This window comes from Malaclemys terrapin, chromosome 4, assembly GCF_027887155.1.
Source record: "Malaclemys terrapin pileata isolate rMalTer1 chromosome 4, rMalTer1.hap1, whole genome shotgun sequence".
NCBI classification, from domain to species: domain Eukaryota; kingdom Metazoa; phylum Chordata; order Testudines; family Emydidae; genus Malaclemys; species Malaclemys terrapin.
The window spans coordinates 32623981-32643623 of record NC_071508.1 but is presented as its reverse complement, the minus strand read 5'-3'; the positions used below and the strand labels follow the sequence as shown (position 1 = coordinate 32643623).

The 19643-nt window shown below is 48.9% G+C and overlaps 3 non-coding genes across 3 annotated transcripts; 1 reads left to right on the top strand and 2 right to left on the bottom strand.

Annotated features, from left to right (window-relative positions):
* Positions 1 to 3501: 3501 nt before the first annotated feature.
* TRNAV-UAC (transfer RNA valine (anticodon UAC)) lies at positions 3502 to 3574 on the top strand. Its single transcript has one exon. It is a non-coding gene; the product is annotated as a tRNA-Val (tRNA).
* A 1003-nt stretch (positions 3575 to 4577) lies between these two features.
* TRNAK-UUU (transfer RNA lysine (anticodon UUU)) lies at positions 4578 to 4650 on the bottom strand. Its single transcript has one exon. It is a non-coding gene; the product is annotated as a tRNA-Lys (tRNA).
* Positions 4651 to 16333: 11683 nt separating this feature from the next.
* Positions 16334 to 16416, bottom strand: TRNAL-UAA (transfer RNA leucine (anticodon UAA)). The gene has a single exon. It is a non-coding gene; the product is annotated as a tRNA-Leu (tRNA).
* Positions 16417 to 19643: the final 3227 nt, after the last annotated feature.

Here is a 19643-nt window from a genome sequence, read left to right as displayed (position 1 = left end):
TTTTTTAATTTCCAAGAAAACAACTAAATAAAAAAAAACCTGAAAGCCCCAGCAGTGTGTGTGTGTCACTGCCAGCTGATTTACTGTGGAGACCAGCTCCTGGCTGGGTTGGTATGTGGACCTGCCCTGCTGGGGCTGAACTGGTCCCTGGCTTGGGGCTGTCTCTCTGGCTGGCTGCTCCTGCAAAGGGCTGGCAATCAGGATGTTGGTCCCAAAGTCCCCTTTCCCTGTGGTTATGGTAGGTTCATCTGTGTACCTTGAAAGAGAGGTCATAGAGTGAGTGAAGCCACCCTGCCCCCGCCACCCTGCTTTTCCTTCTTGACTTGTGTAGGTGTGACTCTCCCCTCTTCAGCATGCAGGCCTTCACATGGGCTGTATATGGTGACAGAGGCCTGCAGGGCTAGGGATATGCTCCCTTCATGCCACTGCCCAGCAGAGTGGGCTTAGGCTCTATGGAAAGATTGAGGGTGGGGGTATGATTTTGCAATGGGGGATCACAGGCACAGGGCAATGAACCCCCCCCCCAATTCCCATCTCCATCATCACTTGGCTTCCCTAGGACCCCCACTTCCTCGCTTTTGCCAATTCTTCCTCTGCTGGTTGGTGATAGGCTGAGAGGGCCAGGGGGAGACTAGGCCCCCATACCCCTTGGCTCCCCCTAGTCTCAGCAGTGGTGGACAGCTGTCCCCTGGTTCAAACAGGGCCACACAGGCTTGGGGTGAGAGGAACATTAACTGGTGGGCTGGCAATGTTTTAACAAGGGCCTCCTTTCAAAAAATGTTTTGGCACATGGGCTACTCCATTTGGGGGAGAGGGTCATTCCCTATTCCTCTGTCCACAGAATGTCCTATTGTCCCCCCTCCCACACATTCTCCCCTGCCCCCCCTTCACACTCTGGCCCTGCTCATGTTAGCATCATGCACACAGCCCTGGTTGGAAGCTGTTCCTTTAATCACTGGTGGGGGAGGGCAGGTGGGCCTGTGGCCCCCAATTGTGGGGGTTATGGACCCTCTGGCTGGGGGATTAGGTGGGGAAACTCTTGCCCTCCCCCCATATCCCCACCAGCAGAGGAGAGGAATACAGCTCCCTGGGTGGGTGTGGGTGGCATGGCTCCAAGTCATCTCTTGTTTTCAGCTCTTCTGCTCTGCGGCTGGGCTGGTGCAGAAGGGTCTACAGTACCCTAAGTCCCCAAATCCTCTTGCACTGGTGGAAGGCAGCATTGTGTCCCCTAGGGGCCCAGCAGAAGGGTAGAAGTGGGAAGCTCCCCATTGCAGCAGCACCTGATAAGAGGAGGGGAGGGCTCTCAGAGGAATGCGCTGCTGAGCTAGCCCTAGCCCATACAAACTATTATTTGCTGCTTCCCCTCCTTCCACTAACCAATTTTGCTCCATGCTGCACCCATGGGTGCCCCCTAGAGTCAGTTTCAGATTATAATTTAGAGAATTTTTTCACTTCAAGGTCCCAGAAACACAGACAAGGTTTTCATCTCGAGGCCAAAAGACCAAAAACATCAAGACACTTGATCACGGCCTTGGATAGACCAAGAGACTATTGACATTTACGTGCCTCCCCTGCCTGAAGTGCAGGGCAGGGATAATCATCAACATAAACTGACTCATATAATGAATTAAGGGGAGCAGGGGGAGGATTTGCACCCCCCTAGCCTCCTGCTGCAGAAGCAGCAGATGAGGGGGCAATCCTTCCTGGCTTAGCCCTCCCTTTGCACCAATTTATAGTGCAAGGAAAGAGTGAGATTCATCCTGCTACTAAACACAACTCCTCAACCTACTCCTGCAAGCTGAAAGGTTAGGGGCAAAGCTGCTTTCAGAAATAATGACACCTAGTGCTAGATCATTAGCAGAGCAGGGTTGTTATCCCCATTCTAGAGAGGGGGAAACTGAGGCACAGAACACGGGTAGGAATTAACCACAGGCCTGCAGGGTGTCCTTGGGTGACCTGGGACTAGAACCCAGCTATCGTGAGTGCCCGTCCACCAAGTAATTAATTAAACACATGCAGCCCCCGGTGAATGCAAATGGCGCTGCTGCAAAAACAGGGCACTCACAGCAGGACACTCCTCTCCAGCCTGATTTATGGCTGCCAGCCTGGCCAGATTGTAGTGTTGCCAAGTCTCAAGGGAAAAAAACCCCAGAACTGCCTTTCAAACCACACCCAACCCATTTCAGAGGGAGGGGAGTGGGGGCAGTGCTTAATTTGTAATGAAAAAACTCCCCCAGCACAAATTAAGCCCTGCACCCACCAAAGGGGGCAGGAACAGTGGGAAATTTTCCTCCTCCCGCTTGGAAAGGAAAAACTCAAATGTTTGCAACAGGGTTTAGCCAGGGCAAAGTGTGTGTGTGTGGGGGGGGAGATGACAGACACATGCCTTTGTCTTCCCAAAGTCAACAGCCAACAACACTGACTAGGCAAGGTCTTCCCCACCCTTCAGCCTGAAGCCTCGTTGAGGATGAGTGGGGTGAGCACTAAGCGCTGCTAGCACATGGAGGGAGAGCCAGTCAGCGAGCCAGGGGCAAGAGATGGCCAGAGCTGCAGGCGGCAGCCTGGGGAGAGGCCAGCTCCGCCCCCGGGCTCGCCCCGCCCCCTGCTCCCCCAGACCACGTACAGTACAGAGCCGCCCGCCCCCCTCCGTGCAGCAGCCAGAGTCTCCCCACATCGCCCATCCTGACCCCCACCTCTTCCCTGAAAGCCCCTCACGGCCCCCATATGGCCCCACCTGCTCTCCGAAGACACCCCCTCTTTGCGTCCCCCAACACCCCATTACTCAGCCCCCACCTAACATCCCAGACAACCATCCACTCCCCTTTGAACCAGCCTCCCCTCCGATACCTGTAGCCTTCACCTACCTACCACTGACCCTCCCCTTTATCCAGCCCGCTCCCCCTCCCCCACTAGCACTCCGCAAGTTCTGTGCAGCACTGTCTCCTAGCCCTGGCACTGCCTGTGGGCAGGGAGCATTGTTCACACAGGCAGGGTGCTGGAGGTGGTGTTGGCCTAGTGGGTAGAGCACTGGGCTGGGATTCAGCTCTGCCTGGGTGACTGTGGGTGAGTACCCTCGTCTCCCCGCACCTCAGTTTCCCCATCTGTGAAATGGAGGCAGTGACCTTGTCATCCTCTGTAAAGCTATGTGAGAGCTACCAATTAAAGAGTGCTAGCTAAAAGTGTGGCATTGTTATATGCCAATTATTTTAGGTCACTCTATAACTGGTGCAAATTGGAGCAACGACAGAGGGGGAGCCTTTCTGGGCATAACTGTTTTTTCCAGGGTGGGTGCACTCAGCAGGTCCTTCCCAGCCCCACTTGCCTGGCCCCATGCACGCAGACTTCACACCTCCTTGAGGAAGCACCCGGTCATAGCAAGCGATCGCGCTGACCCTAGCTGTGTGGCTTCCCGCAGGCAGGTAAGTGCTCTGAGCACTGGGCAAAGGTGAACTCCCAGCATCTCCTTTTGTCAGGCCAGGGGACCTGCTATTCTTATAAGGTGGTTCCATAGTGTAGTGGTTATCATGTCTGCTTTACATGCAGAAGGTCCTGGGTTTGAGCCCCATTGGAACCAACTGCAGGCTATTTTATAGGCAGCTATGAATAATGCAAGTGAGCCCCATGTACCTCTCATCAGGAGTTGATTTTATCCCCCAGCAGGGAAGAGGTGCTTCCAGCCATTGTTTCTGCCACTTGCCCCAACTTGCAGCGTTCTGCGCTGCCCCCATGTGACCATTGCAAGTACTCCTCCCACCTCCATTTCTCTGATACAACACGGTGGTGCAGTGCCCTGTCTCTTCACTAGGGACTGGCAGAGGTACCAGCACCAGACCCCCCCCCCCGCCCCCCAAAAGGGCAAAAGGGGTCAGTAGAAACCCCCCACCACTCCCAGGGGGTGATCAGAGGGCTGAGCCGCTTGCCCCCTCACAGGTGTCTGCCCCTGCTGGAGACGATCCCTCCTGGGGGACGAATGTAACTTCCCATGAGGGGGGGAGAGAGAGAGAAGGGTTTCCCAGCAGTGCCAGAGGCCTGGGGTAGGTGGGTGAGGGCCAGAGGGTGACCGGGGTAGGTGGTCAAGGGGTCACTTGGCCCTGGCCTTTTCTCAGAGTCACCTGCAGTCTGCAGCCTCAGTACACCCAAGGAGATGGATCCAGCCCGTCCATCCGCCTGGTCAGGGCCAGCTCCAGGCACCAGCTTCTCAAGCAGGTGCTTGGGGCGGCCACTCCGGAGAGGGGCGGCACGTCCAGGTATTCGGCGGACGGTCCCTCACTCCGCCTGGGAGCGAAGGACCTCCTGCCGAATTGCCGCCACAGATCGCGCTCGCGGCTTTTTTTTGTTTTGTTTTGGCTGCTTGGGGCAGCCAAAACCCTGGAGCCGGCCCTGCGCCTAGTAGTGCTGCAGGACTCAGCTGGGCCATGTTCGTGGGGTACAGAACCCTAGGCGGGGAGGAGCTGTGCCACCAGGGTCCTCTGCTGATAAGCTAAGAGCCACTGGTGACGATAGGGCAGACACTGGGCATGGTAAGGAAAGGGGCATTAATACATGTGGGGATTGGGGGTAAAAAAAGTCATTGGTATCGCCCGAATGGGGACTTGAACCCTGGACCCTCAAATTAAAAGTCTGATGCTCTACCAACTGAACTATCCAGGCAGCTACTAGATATGTTTTCCCACAGCTGAGAATCACTAATCCAAGCAATTGTATTGGCTGTAGTTTCAATACTTTTGTATCTATGTCCAGGGCCAGCTCCAGGCACCAGCCAACCAAGCACGTGCTTGGGGTGGCACCTTGTAAGGGGCAGCCAATCTTGGGGTGGCGTGGGGCACTCAGGTTTTGTTGTTGTTTTTGTTTCGGCTGGGCGGCGCTCAGGGTGGGTGGGTTGTTTTTATTTTGGCGGCATGGCGTGGGGCCTGGGGGAGGGGGAGTGTTTCGGCGGCCCGGCGCTTGGGGTTTTTTGGGTATTTTTTCCGGCGGCGCGGCACTTGCGGGGAGTGGGGTTTCGGTGGCATGGTGCTCGGGGGTTTTTTTTGTTTTTTTTTTCTGGCGGCGGCGCGGGGCGGGGCGGGGGGTTTTTCGGCGTGGCGGCGCTCTTTTTCTTTGCTTGGGGCGGCAAAAAAGTTAGAGCCGGCCCTGGCTATGTCTACATGTTCATTTAAACAGCACCAGACGCCTGAAACCTGGGGAGAAAACATACAAGAGACCAAAAAAAGAGAAGAAGCTCTTAGATATAATTTAGTTTAACAGATGCAGGAGCTCGAACCTGGCTACCCATCCTCTCTGTGTAGGCTCCTTCTTTCCCAAAAGGTTCCCCAGTTCCTCCCTACACCATCCTCTCATCCATTCCTTAAGACCTTGCAGGTTCTGCCTGTCTAACTGGCCCTGCCCATGGAACTGGAAGCATTTCAGAGAATGCTACCATGGAGGACCTGGATTTTAATCACTTACCTAGCAGCCTAAATTTGGCCTCCAGGCCCTCTATCCTACCTTTCCCCATGTCACTGGTACCCATGTGTACCATGATCACTGGCTCCTCCCCAGCACCGCACATAGCCTGTCTAGATGTCTCGAAACATTGGCAACTTTCGCACCCTGCAGGCAATTCCCCATGTGCTTCTCCCAGTCAGGGCTGGCTTTAGGAAGTGTGGGGCCCAATTCGAACATTTTCAGCGGGGCCCCAGCAGGGATGACTAAAAAAAAAAACATAAAAAAATCTCTTTCATTTCTTCCATGTATTATTTACTTTCCATAACTATATAAATATAACAAAATTATATATTACGTGCATTGCTGGCTGGAGGCAGGGCAGGGGCTGATTGGAGGTAGGGTCTGGCAGGAGGCAGGGCAGGGGGTGCAGCAGGGGCTGGCTGCGGGCAGTGCACGGGCTCCCCTGCTTCTAACGCCCCGGCCCTTTAAATAGCTGCCGGAGCCCTGGGGAAGCAGCGGGGCTCTGGCGGCTATTTAAAGGACCAGGGCGGCACAGGCAGCTGGAGCCCCGGCTCTTTAAATAGCCGCCGGAGCCCCCCGCTACCGCAGGGCTCTGGGGGCTATTTAAAGGGCCCGGGGCTCCCCTGCTTCTACCACCCCGGCCCTTTAAATAGCCGAGGGAGCCCTGGGGAAGTGGCAGGGCTCCAGCGGCTATTTAAAGGGCCGGGGCGATAGAAGCAAGGGGAGCCCCGGACTTTTTTGAATAGCCCTCAGAGCCCCGCAGCCCTACCCCAGGGCTCCAGAAGTGGGGCTCTGGTGGCAATTTAAAGGGCCTGGGGCTCCAGCCCCTGCTGGGAGCCCCAGGCCCTTTAAATTGCCCCCTGGGGAAGCTGGCTGCCCCGGTACGGCGTACCAGTGGCGGCAAGGGCACGGGGCCCTCTTAGGCGCGGGGCTCGATTCAGGGGAATCCCCTGAATCGGCCTCAAGCCGGCCCTGCTCCCAGTCATCAGAAATCCAGCTATCTATATTTCTAATGGTCAAATCCCCCATTACTATTAGGAAGAGACATGTAATAAATGGGATTCCCTCCCGCAAAGAGGTATTCTCAGTGCAAGAGGATACTATGACATCATCTAGAAGGAGTTCCTAAATATGGGATCATTTCCCTCCACTCCACTTTGATGTTCTCCTTCTCCAAGACATTCATCCTCCTCAACAACGCAGAGGCTGTCAGACTGTGGGTAGGACCACTCTACCGTGTCCTGGAAAGTCTCATCTGTGTACCTCTGTCTCCCTTAGCTCCTCCAGTTCAGCCTCTCTGGTCTCCAGAGCCTGTACTTGGTTTCTGAGGGCCAGGAGCTCCTTGCACCGAATGCACACGTACACCACCTGCCACCTGCCCCCAAGGCTGCCAATCAGATATTCTGCATTCAGTGCAATAAACTCTGCCACTGGACTTCTACTTGCATTCTCTTTTTTACTCCTGCAGCCATTTTTGTTGGGTTTTATTTTTGTTTTGTGGGAGGGTCTTTATTGGCCTAAGTCTAGAGAATGTTCATCTGGTGTATCTGGCTTTCCCACTCCCTTGCAAAACTCCCATGTTTACTAGCTCCTCTGGTCACTTAGGAGCGGGCTTGTTAAAGCCCTGTTCTCCCTGAGTAGCCCCAACCCCAGTTAAGGGTTGATGGGTGCTAAATGATTTAGGGATCAAAGCCTCGTTAAGAAGCTCTCAGCCTTGCCTAGCAGGCCGGTAGGCTCAGCACACCCCCACCCCGAAAAACAGACCACGCTATATACTTCAGTCAAGCTGCAAGCACACAATAAACAAACTGACAACAAACTCACCCCAAGGTTCACATAGTCACTCCTCCTTCATCTGGAGAACTCCCTCACAAAACTCCCATTAGCTGCTCCTGTTCGCTGGATGGGATCTGGTCGCTTCAAAGACATAGGACATGGTGAGCTCCACTAGAGGGCTCGCAAACTATTTAAAGACATACTACCCTATTCCTATTCACTATAATCCACCGCTCCCCAACCCACTATGGTGGGTAACATTCATCCCCTCCCCCTCACTGACTCTCCACCCCCAGTCTAACCATCACCTCCATTCTCTGGGGAGTTAATGCTGTGACCAACCCATAGCCCCAGCGTCCCTCTCCTTCAGCAAACATCACACCCCACCTGCGCCAGACCTCCATCGAGCATCATTTCCCCTACAGTTGGGGAGCTGGTCCCTTTGCACTGTGCTACAATAGAGAAGTAGTCAGCAGGTGTCACTGTGAGATCAAGGAAGAAAAGGAAAATGTTCTTTCATGTGCTCATGGCATGTGGCTCAGAAACCCACTAAGTCAAGGATGGTATTAGCCAATCATCTATGTTAAGTGTAGTATACACCACATTAATAAGTATTATGTGCATGGTATTACTATAATATGCATTATATACACACACACACACGTGACTGTTGAGAAGTTTTGTTAACCAACTGTATTATGCTTTCCCCACAATTCTGACACCCATGTCAAGTATCCTTCAACACTTTGCAAAGTTGAATTCAGCTTTGACATTAGCCAATAGGAAATGTATCAAAGGCAAAATACTTTAATGTGTTGCCAGGGTACAAGCTGATACCTTTGCAGACCAGTGCCTGGAATGCCAGAACAAAGATAAGGAAGGTATAGAACAACAAGTTAAGGAACTGGGACAAACTGATGGGTTGAATTTTAGTGACTTTAGAAAGTTTTGTAACTTGTAAAATCATCTGATAAATACTGCTATCTAGAATGTGTTTTTTTGAAGCACATGTTCTGTGTAAGGTGAACATGCAGCGAGAATTTGCTTCTGAGAAGTAGCTATGTATGTCTCCTTTACATATTGTACTGATTTGTCTTTAGACAATAAATTTGGCTAAGTTCAGTTATTTGGTCTCTTGAACATTTTAAGAGCAAACCACGAGTGTAGTCAGACAACTGGCTACACCTTTAGTCAATACATGGGAAACAGGAGGGCAAAAATAAAAATCAGTAGGTAATTAAAGCAGAAAGAGCCATTATTTTTCATGGATGTTTCAAGGAAATTTGGTGTGAATCACATCAGTTGTTTCTGGATGGAAAAGAAATTTTGGGAAGAAAATTACCATGTTTAGCAACGTTCTGGGGGTTTTCATCATCTAAATAAAAGTCATTGTTCAATGACAACCTCAAAAAAAATCTGAAAAATGTTGGGGGAAAAGAGCGAGAAAAGAGTTTCCAAAAATTTCATGGAAAATTAAATATATTTTCCAGCCAGCTCTGTCTGAGCTGTGTACAGGAGCCAGAATGGTGAGGGGGTGGTGCTCTATGTAGAGGGACCTGGGAGCTCTGCCCTCTGCTGTAGTGGTGGCCTATGTAGAGGGACCTGGGAGCTCTGCCCTCTGCTGCCTGGAGAAAGAGACAAAAAATGTAGTTCCATCAACAGCTCTGCCTTGCAAGCAGCAAGGAAGGGGATGTTGAGAAAATAAGAAGGAAACTTCACCCTTTCCCCTCATCGGGTCCCTCTCTTTGAAGGGCTCACTTCATCCTGCTCTTCCAAAGACATCTCTTCCTGAGATGCTAAAGGGCCACCTTCCAAAGTGTGACTCTGCAATGTAATAGTTACTATGCCTGCTGTATACCTCAAAGGTCCTGGGTTAAAGCCACTGGATTTGTGCTGAAGTGACAATTTTAATATCAAACCCCATACTGTGATTTCATGGGGCTGATTGTGTTGTGCTGGAGTTTTCCAGGCCCTTGATCATTCTCTAAGCCCCATTCAGTTCTGCAAGATCCTCTTGGAGATGGGATGACCTGTACTGCATACTGTTGAGGCCACACCTTTGATTTATACCCAAAACATGATAATAGTCTCAGTATTGTTCTCCATCTTCTTCTTTATGCATTCTGACTGAGTGAAAAGATACTGCATTGTATTACTCCAAGCATTCAACAATCACAGAAATGGAGGGCTGGAAGGGACTATAAAGGTCATCTAGTCCATCCTCTCTATGTGGAGACAGGGTCAAGTAAACCTAGACCATCCATGATAAGTGTTTATCCAACCTGTTCTTAAACACTCCAATGATGGGGATTCTACAACCTCCCTTGGAAGCCTGTTCCAGAGTTTAACTAGACATATAGTTAGAAAGTTTTTCCTACGATCAAACGTAAATCTCCCTTGCTGCAGATTAAGCTAATTACTTCTTGTCCTTCCTTCAGTGGATACAGAGAACAATTGATCCCTGTCCTATTTATAACAGCCCTTAACAGATTTGAAGACTTATCAGGGCCCCCCTTCAGTTGTCTTTTTTCAAGACTAAACGTGCCCAGTATTTTTTTAAAATCTTTCCTCATAGGTCAGGTTTTCATAGAATCATAGAATATCAGGGTTGGAAGGGACCTCAGGAGGTCATCTAGTCCAATCCCCTGCTCAAAGCAGGACCAACACCAACTAAATCATCCCAGCCAGGGCTTTGTCAAGCCTGACCTTAAAAACCTCTAAGGAAGGAGATTCCACCACCTCCCTAGATAACCCATTCCAGTGCTTCACCACCCTCCTAGTGAAAACGTTTTTCCTAATATCCAACCTAAACTTCCCCCACTGCAACTCGAGACCATTACTCTTTATTCTGTCATCTGGTACCACTGAGAACAGTCTAGATTCCAAAGTCCATCCTCTTTGGAACCCCCTTTCAGGTAGTTGAAAGCAGCTATCAAATCCCCCCTCATTCTTCTCTTCTGCAGACTAAACAATCCCAGTTCCCTCAACCTCTCCTCATAAATCATGTGCTCCAGCTCCCTAATCATTTTTGTTGCCCTCCGCTGGACTCTTTCCAATTTTTCCACATCCTTCTTGTAGTGTGGGGCCCAAAACTGGACACAGTACTCCAGATGAGGCCTCACCAATGTCGAATAGAGGGGAATGATCACGTCCCTCGATCTGCTGGCAATGCCCCTACTTATACAGCCCAAAGTGCCATTAGCCTTCTTGGCAACAAGGGCACACTGTTGACTCATATCCAACTTCTCGGCCACTGTAACCCCTAGGTCCTTTTCTGCAGAACTGCTTCCTAGCCATTCGGTCCCTAGTCTGTAACAGTGAATGGGATTCTTCCGTCCTATGTGCAGGACTCTGCACTTGTCCTTGTTGAACCTCATCAGGTTTCTTTTCTAAACCTTTTATCATTTTTGTTGCTCTCTTCTGACTCTCTCCACATCTTTCCTAAAGTGTGATGCCCAGAACAGAACTCCATCTGAGGCATCCCAATGCTGAGTGGAGTGGGACAGTTACCTCCCGTGTCTTACATACAACACGTCTGTAAATACACCCCAGAATAATATTAGCTTTTTTTTTTTTGCAGCTGCATCATTGTTGACTCATTCAGTTTGTGATCTACTAAAACCCCCAGATCCTTTTCAGCAGTACTCCCATGTAGCCAGTTATTCCCCATTTTGTAGTTGGCAATTTGAGTTTTCTTTCCTAAATGAAGTACTTTGCACTTGTTTTTATTGAATTTCATCTTGTTGATTTCAGACCAATTCTCCAATTTGTCAAAGTCATTTTGAATTCTACTTCTGTCCTCCAAAATGCTTCCAACCCCTCCCAGCTTGGTGTCATCTGCAAATTTTGAAAGCATATTCTCCACTCCATTGTCCAAGTCATTAATGAAAATATTGATTAGACCAGGGGTCGGCAACCTTTCAGGAGTGGTGTGCCGAGTCTTCATTTATTCACTCTAATTTGAGGTTTTGCTTGCCAGTAATACATTTTAATGTTTTTAGAAGGTCTCTTTCTATAAGTCTATAATATATAACTAAACTATTGTTGTATGTAAAGTAAATAAGGTTTATAAAATATTTAAGAAGCTTCATTTAAAATTAAATTAAAACGCAGAGCCCCCCCAGACCAGTGGCCAGGACCCGGGAAGTGTGAGTGCCACTGAAAATCAGCTTGTGTGCCGCCTTCGGAATGCATGCCATAGGTTGCCTACCCCTGGACTAGATCCAAGACTGACGCTGGCAGGAGCCCATTAGATACACTTTCCTAGTTTGACAGCGAACCATTGATAACTACTCTTTGAGAATGGTCTTTCAACCAGCTGTGCACCCACCATATAGTAATTTTCATCTACACCACATTTCCCTAGTTTGCTTATGAGAGTGTCATGTGGCACTGTGTCAAAAACCTTACTAAAAAACAGGATATATCACATCTACTGGGTCCCCCCATCAACTTGGCCAGTAATTCTGCCAACAAAGGAAATTAGGAAATTGATTTATTTTTGAGGAATCCACACTGGCTAGTCTTCATTACCCTATTATCCTCTCAGTGCTTGATTGTTTAATAATTTGTTCCAGTTTCATTCCAGGTATCGAAATTAGGCTGACTGGTCTTTAGTTCCTCAATTCATCTTTGTTCCTCTTTTTAAAGATAGGTACTACGTTTTCCCTTCTCCAGACATATGGGATCTCACTCATCCTCCAAGAGTTCTCAAAGATAATTGCTAATGGTCCCAGCCCTCAATGCATTTGAAGACTGTTATTAAGTTCCTCCACAGCCTTCTCTTTTTTAAACTAGACACGCCCAATTCTTTCAACCTTTCCTCTTAGGTCATGTTTTCCAAACCTCTCATTTTTGTTGCTGTCCTCTGGATTCTCTCCAATTTGTTCACAGCTTTCCTAACATGTGATACCCCAACCTGGACGCTGTTACACAATACTCCAGCTGAGGCCACATCAGTGCTGAGTAAAGCAGGACAGTTACCTCCCCGTGTCTGACATACGACACTCCTGTTAATTCCCTCCCCAAGTATGACAAGAATCATAATCAAATTAGGGGGGCCAACAGTGAGAATATTTGGAACCATCAACTGTTCTCTTAAGAAAAGAAAAAGAAAATAATCCCAAGCAAATGAAAATACCTGATAGCAGCAAATGCTCCATGGAAAACCAGTACTCTTTAGATCTTCAGTCTAATGCACTCCCAACCAAACTATTTCAGCTGCCACAGGTCAGGCGGGCATGGATGCTAGTAAGAAAAAGCCATACATGATGGACATCTGTGTGACGTTCTGTACCTCGTGGGAACACCCTACAGCCCCCTGTTCACCTTTATAAAATGATTGTGTGGTATCCAATGCAAAGTTTGTCATGTTGGGAGTCTTCAGAAGGCTCATGATGCACTGAGCATTGTTGTTATAGGGATGTTATAGCAATTGTTGTTACAGCAATGTTATAGGTTATAATTTCATGTATATAGTTATGAGGCTGAAAATGTGTCTTCATGGCTTAAAATAAACCCAGGCAAAAACTCTTCAAGCACAGTTCACACCTCATCAGGGCATGTATGGGACAAACCTAGCCCAGCCTCACAGGAACAAAGGACGCTGGCCTAGGCAGCAACAAAAGGATCTGTTGGACTCTCAAGTGAATCACCCCCCTTCCTTTGGTCAGTTTGGGACTGCAATGAGGTAATGCTCACCTGACTCTGAAGGGGGGGGGGGCAAAGCCAAGAGGGAAGAAAGGACATGATAAAAGGGAGAGACGTTTGCCATTCTCTTCCTCTTGCTTCCACCTACATCTACAGACACCACCACCACCAAGTGACTGAAGCGCTGATCAAAGGGGAGACCCTGGCTGAAGAGCAACCAGCCAGCCTGTGGTGAGAAGCATCTAAGTTTGTAAGGCCATTGAAAGTGTTAAGATCAGCTCAGAATGTGTTTTGCTTTTATTTCATTTGACCAATTCTCACTTGTTATGCTTTGTCTTATAATCACTTAAAATTTATCTCTGTAGTTAATAAGTTTGTTTATTCTACCTGGTTTGGTTTGAAGCGTGTCAGAGACTCCCCTTCAGATAACAAGCCTGGTACATATCAATTCTTTGTTAAATTGACAAACTCATATAAGCTTGCAGTGTCCAGTGGGCATAACTGGACACTGCAAGATGGAGGTTCCCAGGGTTGTGTCTGGGACCGGAGATATGGGCTAGTGTCATTCAGTTGCATAATCCAAGGAGCAGCTTACATGCCAGAGGCTGTGCGTGAACAGCTCAGGAGTGGGGGTTCTCACAGCAGAGCAGGGTAAGGCTGGCTCCCAGAGTCAAGCCTTGGAGTGACCTAGCAGATCACCGGTCCAGATAACACCAGGGGAATGTCACAATCGGACCCTAGTGAAGCCATTAATATAGGAGCATACATGACAGCAGGCATTAAGAGGGAAATGAGAAGGGCCAAAATGGAGTTAGAAGAGGAAATAGCTAAAGATGTAAAAATCAAACAAGAGATTCTTGAAATAGATCAAGAAGCCTGTGAAAGAAATTGGTGGATCCATGGGTCACTAGGGGCTAGTGGGAGCAATTAAAGGACATTGCTGAGAAGCTAAATTAATTCTTTTATCGATTCTCATTTCTGCATATTGACTTTTGACCTGCCATGGAAGATAACACCAGGGCTGCAAATCAGGCCAAATCACGTGCTCAATGCTGGAAAAAAGGTCACTGAACTCCAGCCTAGAAAACAGACCTCATAGAAGAGAAGGAGGTTCCCAGACATGGGGCTTTTTGCAGAACACACATTTCAACCCCACCTAAACATCTTTCCTCAAGTGAAATGAAGTTTACAGACACATGGCAGTTCATGTTCTAGATTCACCTTCCAAGAACAGTGGAGTGTAAGAGTGTACATGCCCCCTTTCAGGGCTTCTCCCTGAGAAGAACTCACTTATCTCCACTCTGCTGAAGACCCTGATGCTCAGGTGAGATGCCTGGGTGGGTAGGAAGGAGAAGGAAAATGCTCCTACAGGAAGGTTCTCTAGTGCTTTATATATATCAAGTCCTGTGTTCAAGCCCCAGTAGTAACAGTGTTTAAAAAAAATCCAACATTGCAGTTTTCAGGGGCTAATTTTGTTTCATTGGGGGAGATGGTATTTGTGTGACACCACCAAGCTGGCTCCAACTGCTTCCCATTGCAGATGAGCATCACCAGCCCCCAGCACATCTGCATTGTGACATAATCTGTAATAGCCAAGTGTCCGCTACTCCTCAGACAATAGAATCTCAGACATCTTTAGACACACTTCTTCTCGTATTCAGTATACCGACCCCAAGAGGTCAAATACCTGTTGTAAACCCTGTGCTCTGAAGCCCCAGAGAGAAGGGATCAGAAGCAGAGCTCTGTGTAAGCAGAACAAGCTTGTCTCTTGCCAATAGAAGTCAATTCAGTAAAAGGTATTGTCTCGCCTTCCTTGTCCCTGTCATAATGCAGACACTCTAGGGACGGTCCGATGGGGTGACATTCAGCTGCAAAGGGCTACATTTGGAGTCAGCTCAATGGTGGAGAGGCGACAGTGTCACAAATACCGTCTGCCCCAACAAAACGAAAATCAGCCCCTGAAATTGCTGTGCTGGATAGGCTGAGTCTTAAACACCCACTACTCCCCAGACAATGCAACAGATTCTTACACAATTTCTCTGCTGCCTTAATCATAGGTCAGACCCCCAAAATCAGGAGATTAGCTACATGGTAAAGTTATTAATGATGTAGAAATGTTCACATTTTTATTTGGAAAGGAAGAGGATGATGTATTCATAGCACATGAGGAAACTGAGCTACTAATCCTTTCGTAATTAAGAAGGATATTAAATAGCATCTGCTAGGAGTAAACAGTTTAAAGCCAGTAGGCCCAAACAGTTTGCACCTGAATCCTAAAAGAGTTGTCTGAGGAGGATCTCTCTGGTTCATTTTTAATAAGTTTTGGAATACTGGGGAAGTTCCAGAAGACTGGAAGAGTGCTAATGTTGTGTCAATATACAAAAAAGGCCGACAGAATGATCCAGGTAATTATAGACCACTTATAGCCTGAGATTAGTTCCAGGTAGAGAGGTCAATTGTATAGTATTAAACTGGACAGTCCTGTTTTTGAGAGGTTTTTCCCACATCCGGTACTGAGACAAAACCGGATGTGGTTTTGTGGGGTATCGGATGGGGAAATGCCACTCCGCCCTCTCTGGCTCTTACAAATGACACCTCTCCTATGCTGTGACTGCAAATGCATTGTCACGTCGGATGGGGCAGGGTAAGGCTGGCAAGGGCTGGGCCACGCCTTGTTCCCAGAATGTCCAGTATTCCAGGAACATGGAGTGGCTTCCTTCGTACCACTGAAAATACTGGAAAAGCTGATACAGGATTCAATCAGTAAAGACTGGGAATATAATTAATGCCAATCAACCCAGTTTTATGGAAAGTCAGCCTTATCAAGTTGGCTTGATAGGGCTGACTTTCCATAAAACCCAACTTGATATTTTTGGATGAGATGCCAAAGTTTGGTTGATAAATGTAACTGCTTACATGGCATATATTTAGACGTTTGTGAGACTTAGCACCACACAGCATTCTGATTAAAAAATTAGCCTTGTCCCACACCAAGAGGAACCATCTGATCCTTCAGGACCAATGGGATCAGCTCTCTCTTTTTTCTGTGATACAGGCTTCATCCAGACACCAGCTCCTAGACATCTTCTGATGCATGACTTTGGGTGCTCTCCATGTGAGCAATTTTGTGGTGTGATGGGGTAGCATGCCAGCCTCAGGCCTGGAGAAGAATTCAGGGGCGTGGTGGTACAAAGTAACTCCTTCAGCAGTGCTACAAATATCCACCCCGCCCCCCCCAATCCAGATCAAGGAATTCAAGGGAAATCATAGAATATTATGACAAGGTCTATAGAAAAAGCTAAACCAGACCAAGTGAGTTAGGGAAGGCCTAAGTTAATCATTTACTTTAGTATTGTTCAGTGTGATGACTGAATGTCAAGGGGAGTCAAGAAGAACTGTGGAAAGAAAATGGTTTTTATCCCTATTGTTAAATGGAGATGTTGGGTGGGGGAAAAAATACTTCTACCAGAAGTGGGGTTTGAACCCACATGGGTATATGTCCATTAGATCTTAAGTCTAATGCCTTAACCACTTGGCCGTTCTGGTGATTGACAGGTTAGTGCTTTGGCCATAGTGAGATTTACTCCCTGGAGCAATAACTCATTCACTAAGGTTTCCTGACTCTTTAGCAAGTCAGGGGAAAGCTGTGAGGACAGGTATTTCCTGTTCTCCCCCTCATGCACTTTCAGCTCAGTCCATACCTCTCTGAGCTCCATCTCTTTCTTCTTGACTGTAATTTGCAGAGATCCTGCCTACCACAGCTGCAAAGATCACCGTTAAATGGAGTCCTGAGGGGCTCTTATCTGCCAGCAAGTTGCATAGTTTAGTGGTGTGCTTGGCTCTTTTTAGAAGGAACTGAGTTTAAGGCCCACTCCAATAAAACCAGCAGCTCCTCTTTGAAGCATTAGTGTTTAAATAGTACCCCTTTGCTCTGCATTTCCTTATCTGCCCCCCTCCCCCCCCATGTCTCCTTTTCCCCAGTCCCCTGTGGATTACAGCAGGGAGGTGAAGGCAGTTGTGGAAATGGGCTTTGATCATCAGGCAAGGAGAAGTAGGGTGTGTGGTGACAGCGTAACCTGCCTGGTGGCTTGCCTGCCAGGTGTCATTGTGGGGGACACCTAGACAGACCTCTGGTGAGCAGTGAGGAGGAGCTTGCAGTTGTGGTCCATTTTGGTACCAGTGGTGTGGAGAGAGATCCTGAAAGCTAAATGTTAGTGTGACCATATGTTCTGTTTTGGCTGGGACAATCCCTTTTTTAAGCCCTGTTGGCAAGAGCAAAAGGGACAGATGCACAGTTTTGCCAAAAAAGTGGGATGCAACCCCTAGCAGGGAGCGGAGGAACATGCACAGGGGGCGGGGAGGACAACACCAACCCCGCATGGGAGGAAGTGCTCAGGAGAGCAGCTTGGGCCAGGCCAGCCCTGCGTGGGAGGGAGGCAGAGGGTCTCGGGCCATTCCACTGGGGCCTCAGGCTGGCCCTGTGCAGGCAGGAGGCAGGGAGGGCTCAGGCCAGCCCCACGGGGAGCGGGGCCTTGGACCCCTTGTGGTGTGTCCCATTTTCCCCTTTGGGAAAATATGGTCACCCTACTAAATGTAGACTGCTAGGTCAAAGGCTCAGGGACAGGGCCTCAGCGGTAGCACTCTGTGAAATGCTTTGCTTCCTAGGCAAGTCCAGCTAGGTATGGGGAATGCGAGGGTCTCCATTTGTGGTTGAAAAGATAGTGCCAAGAAGGAAAGTTTAAGTTGATTAGACACTGGGGAACATTTTTGCTGGCCGGCTTCACCTGAGTCAAAATGGAACCAGATGGCTGCCAAATGAATAAATAAGATACCGGAGGAATGTTTAAAGCGAGAGCTGGAGGAGCGGCTGCAGAAGCTGAGGAGCCCCTAAAGCAGCCAGAGACATCTGTTAAAGACATGGGTAGTGCAGTGGTGTGTGCGCGTGTCTAGGAAATGGGATGCTGCACATTACAAGTGTATAGGTGATGGGGACAGGGAATTTACACAGGTAAGTTCTGCAGAAGGTGGAACTATATGGGGCTCTCAGCAAAGACAGGCACATTTCACCACCCATCACAGAGGCCCATAGGAGGTTGCTCAGGAATTTGGAGTGTGTGGGCAGAGAGGCTTAACTGGGTATTGTTTTAGTAGAGGGTATGTGTGTGTTCTTGTTCTGTTCGGCTGTAGGAAAGGATAAAGAAGTCCACAGATGCCATGCTTGTAATACGGTAAGAGATAGAGAAGCAGCTAGAACGCCAACAGAATAGCTTTTATAGAAAAGGCATCCGGTAAAGTGGACAGTGCTGAGGAAAGATGGAGTGTCTGAGGATTGACCAATTATGGTGAATGCTCTACACAGATCACCTAAAAAACGGATCTGAGCATGTTCTGGAATGACGAGACCTTTTGAAATGAAAGGCCAACTACGCCAAGTGTCAGCCCACCATCCACTGCTGTTTATCAGATTGATGGACTATGTCAGCGGGAAGATCCCAATAGGAAAAGGCGAGAAGCTGCTCTATGCAGACAATATAACAATAAAGGCATCCTCAAAAGAAGGATGGTAGAAGAAATGGTAAACCAGTGATATGACCAGTAAGCAGGAATGGGATGAAAATGAGCATGACTAAAACGGAGGTCAGGTGGGTCAGTACAGGTGTGACAGAGATTAATAGTGTGCCATTAAACCAGACTGAGCAGTTCAAGTACCTTGGCAGTGGGATTACAGAAATTGGCAAGTTTGAATGGGAGATCCAGTCTAGACTAGGGAGTACTGGAAGAGTGTGGAATAACATTTCAGGTGATGTCTATGAGAAGAGTATGCCACCAAGACTGAAAGTACGACTGTACAGAACAATGATGCATCCTCCAATGCTGTCTGGTGCAGAAGCTTGAGTGGCAAATAGACGGCAGGTTCAACAGCTACAATTGTTTGAGATTAGATGTCTTCACACCAGAAGAGGAGTTCACGAACACAATGAAAGCACTGTGGGGGAAGTCAAAGTTCATGATGTGACTGACAAAATCCAGAAAGTGCAATTTTGCTGATAGGGACCTATACAGAGGATGAATGAAGGAGACCTGGTGAAGAGAGCATGGAAGGAGAAGGTAGCAGGAAAGAGACCCCAAGGAAAGTTGAGGAAGCGATGGATGGATGGCATCAAAGAAAATGGCAAGCAGGTGGACCTTAGTGCCATCTAGGACAGAGGTGGTCAAACTACAGCCCACAGGCCACATCCGGCCTGTGGGACTGTCCTGCCCGGCTCTTGAGCTCCTAGCCGGGGAGGCTAGCCCCTGGCCCTTCCCCTGCTGTCCCCCCTCCCCCGCAGCTGCACAGGCAGCGTGGCTGGCTACGGCTAGGATGCATGGCTGCCAGTCCTGCCGCTCTGAGCGGCATGGTAAGGGGGTGGGGAGTGGGGGTGTTGGATAAGGGGCAGGGGGTCCCGGGAGGCAGTTAGGGGACAGGGAGCAGTTGGATGGGGTGGAGGTTCTGGGGGAGGGGTCAGGGGACGGGGAACAGGGGGGTTGGATGGGCAGAGGTTTTTTGGGGTGGTGGTCAGGGGACAGGGAACAGGGGGAGGCTGGATAAGCGTGGGAGTCCTGGGGCGACAGCTAGGGGGCGGGGGTGTGGATAGGAATTGGGGCAGTCAAGGGACAGGGAGCAGGGGGGTTGGATCGGGGTGGGGTCCCAGGGGGGCTTTTTGGGGCAGGGGGTCACAGGACGGGGCTGTCAGGGGACAAGGAGCAGGGAGGTTGGATGGGTCGGAGGTTCT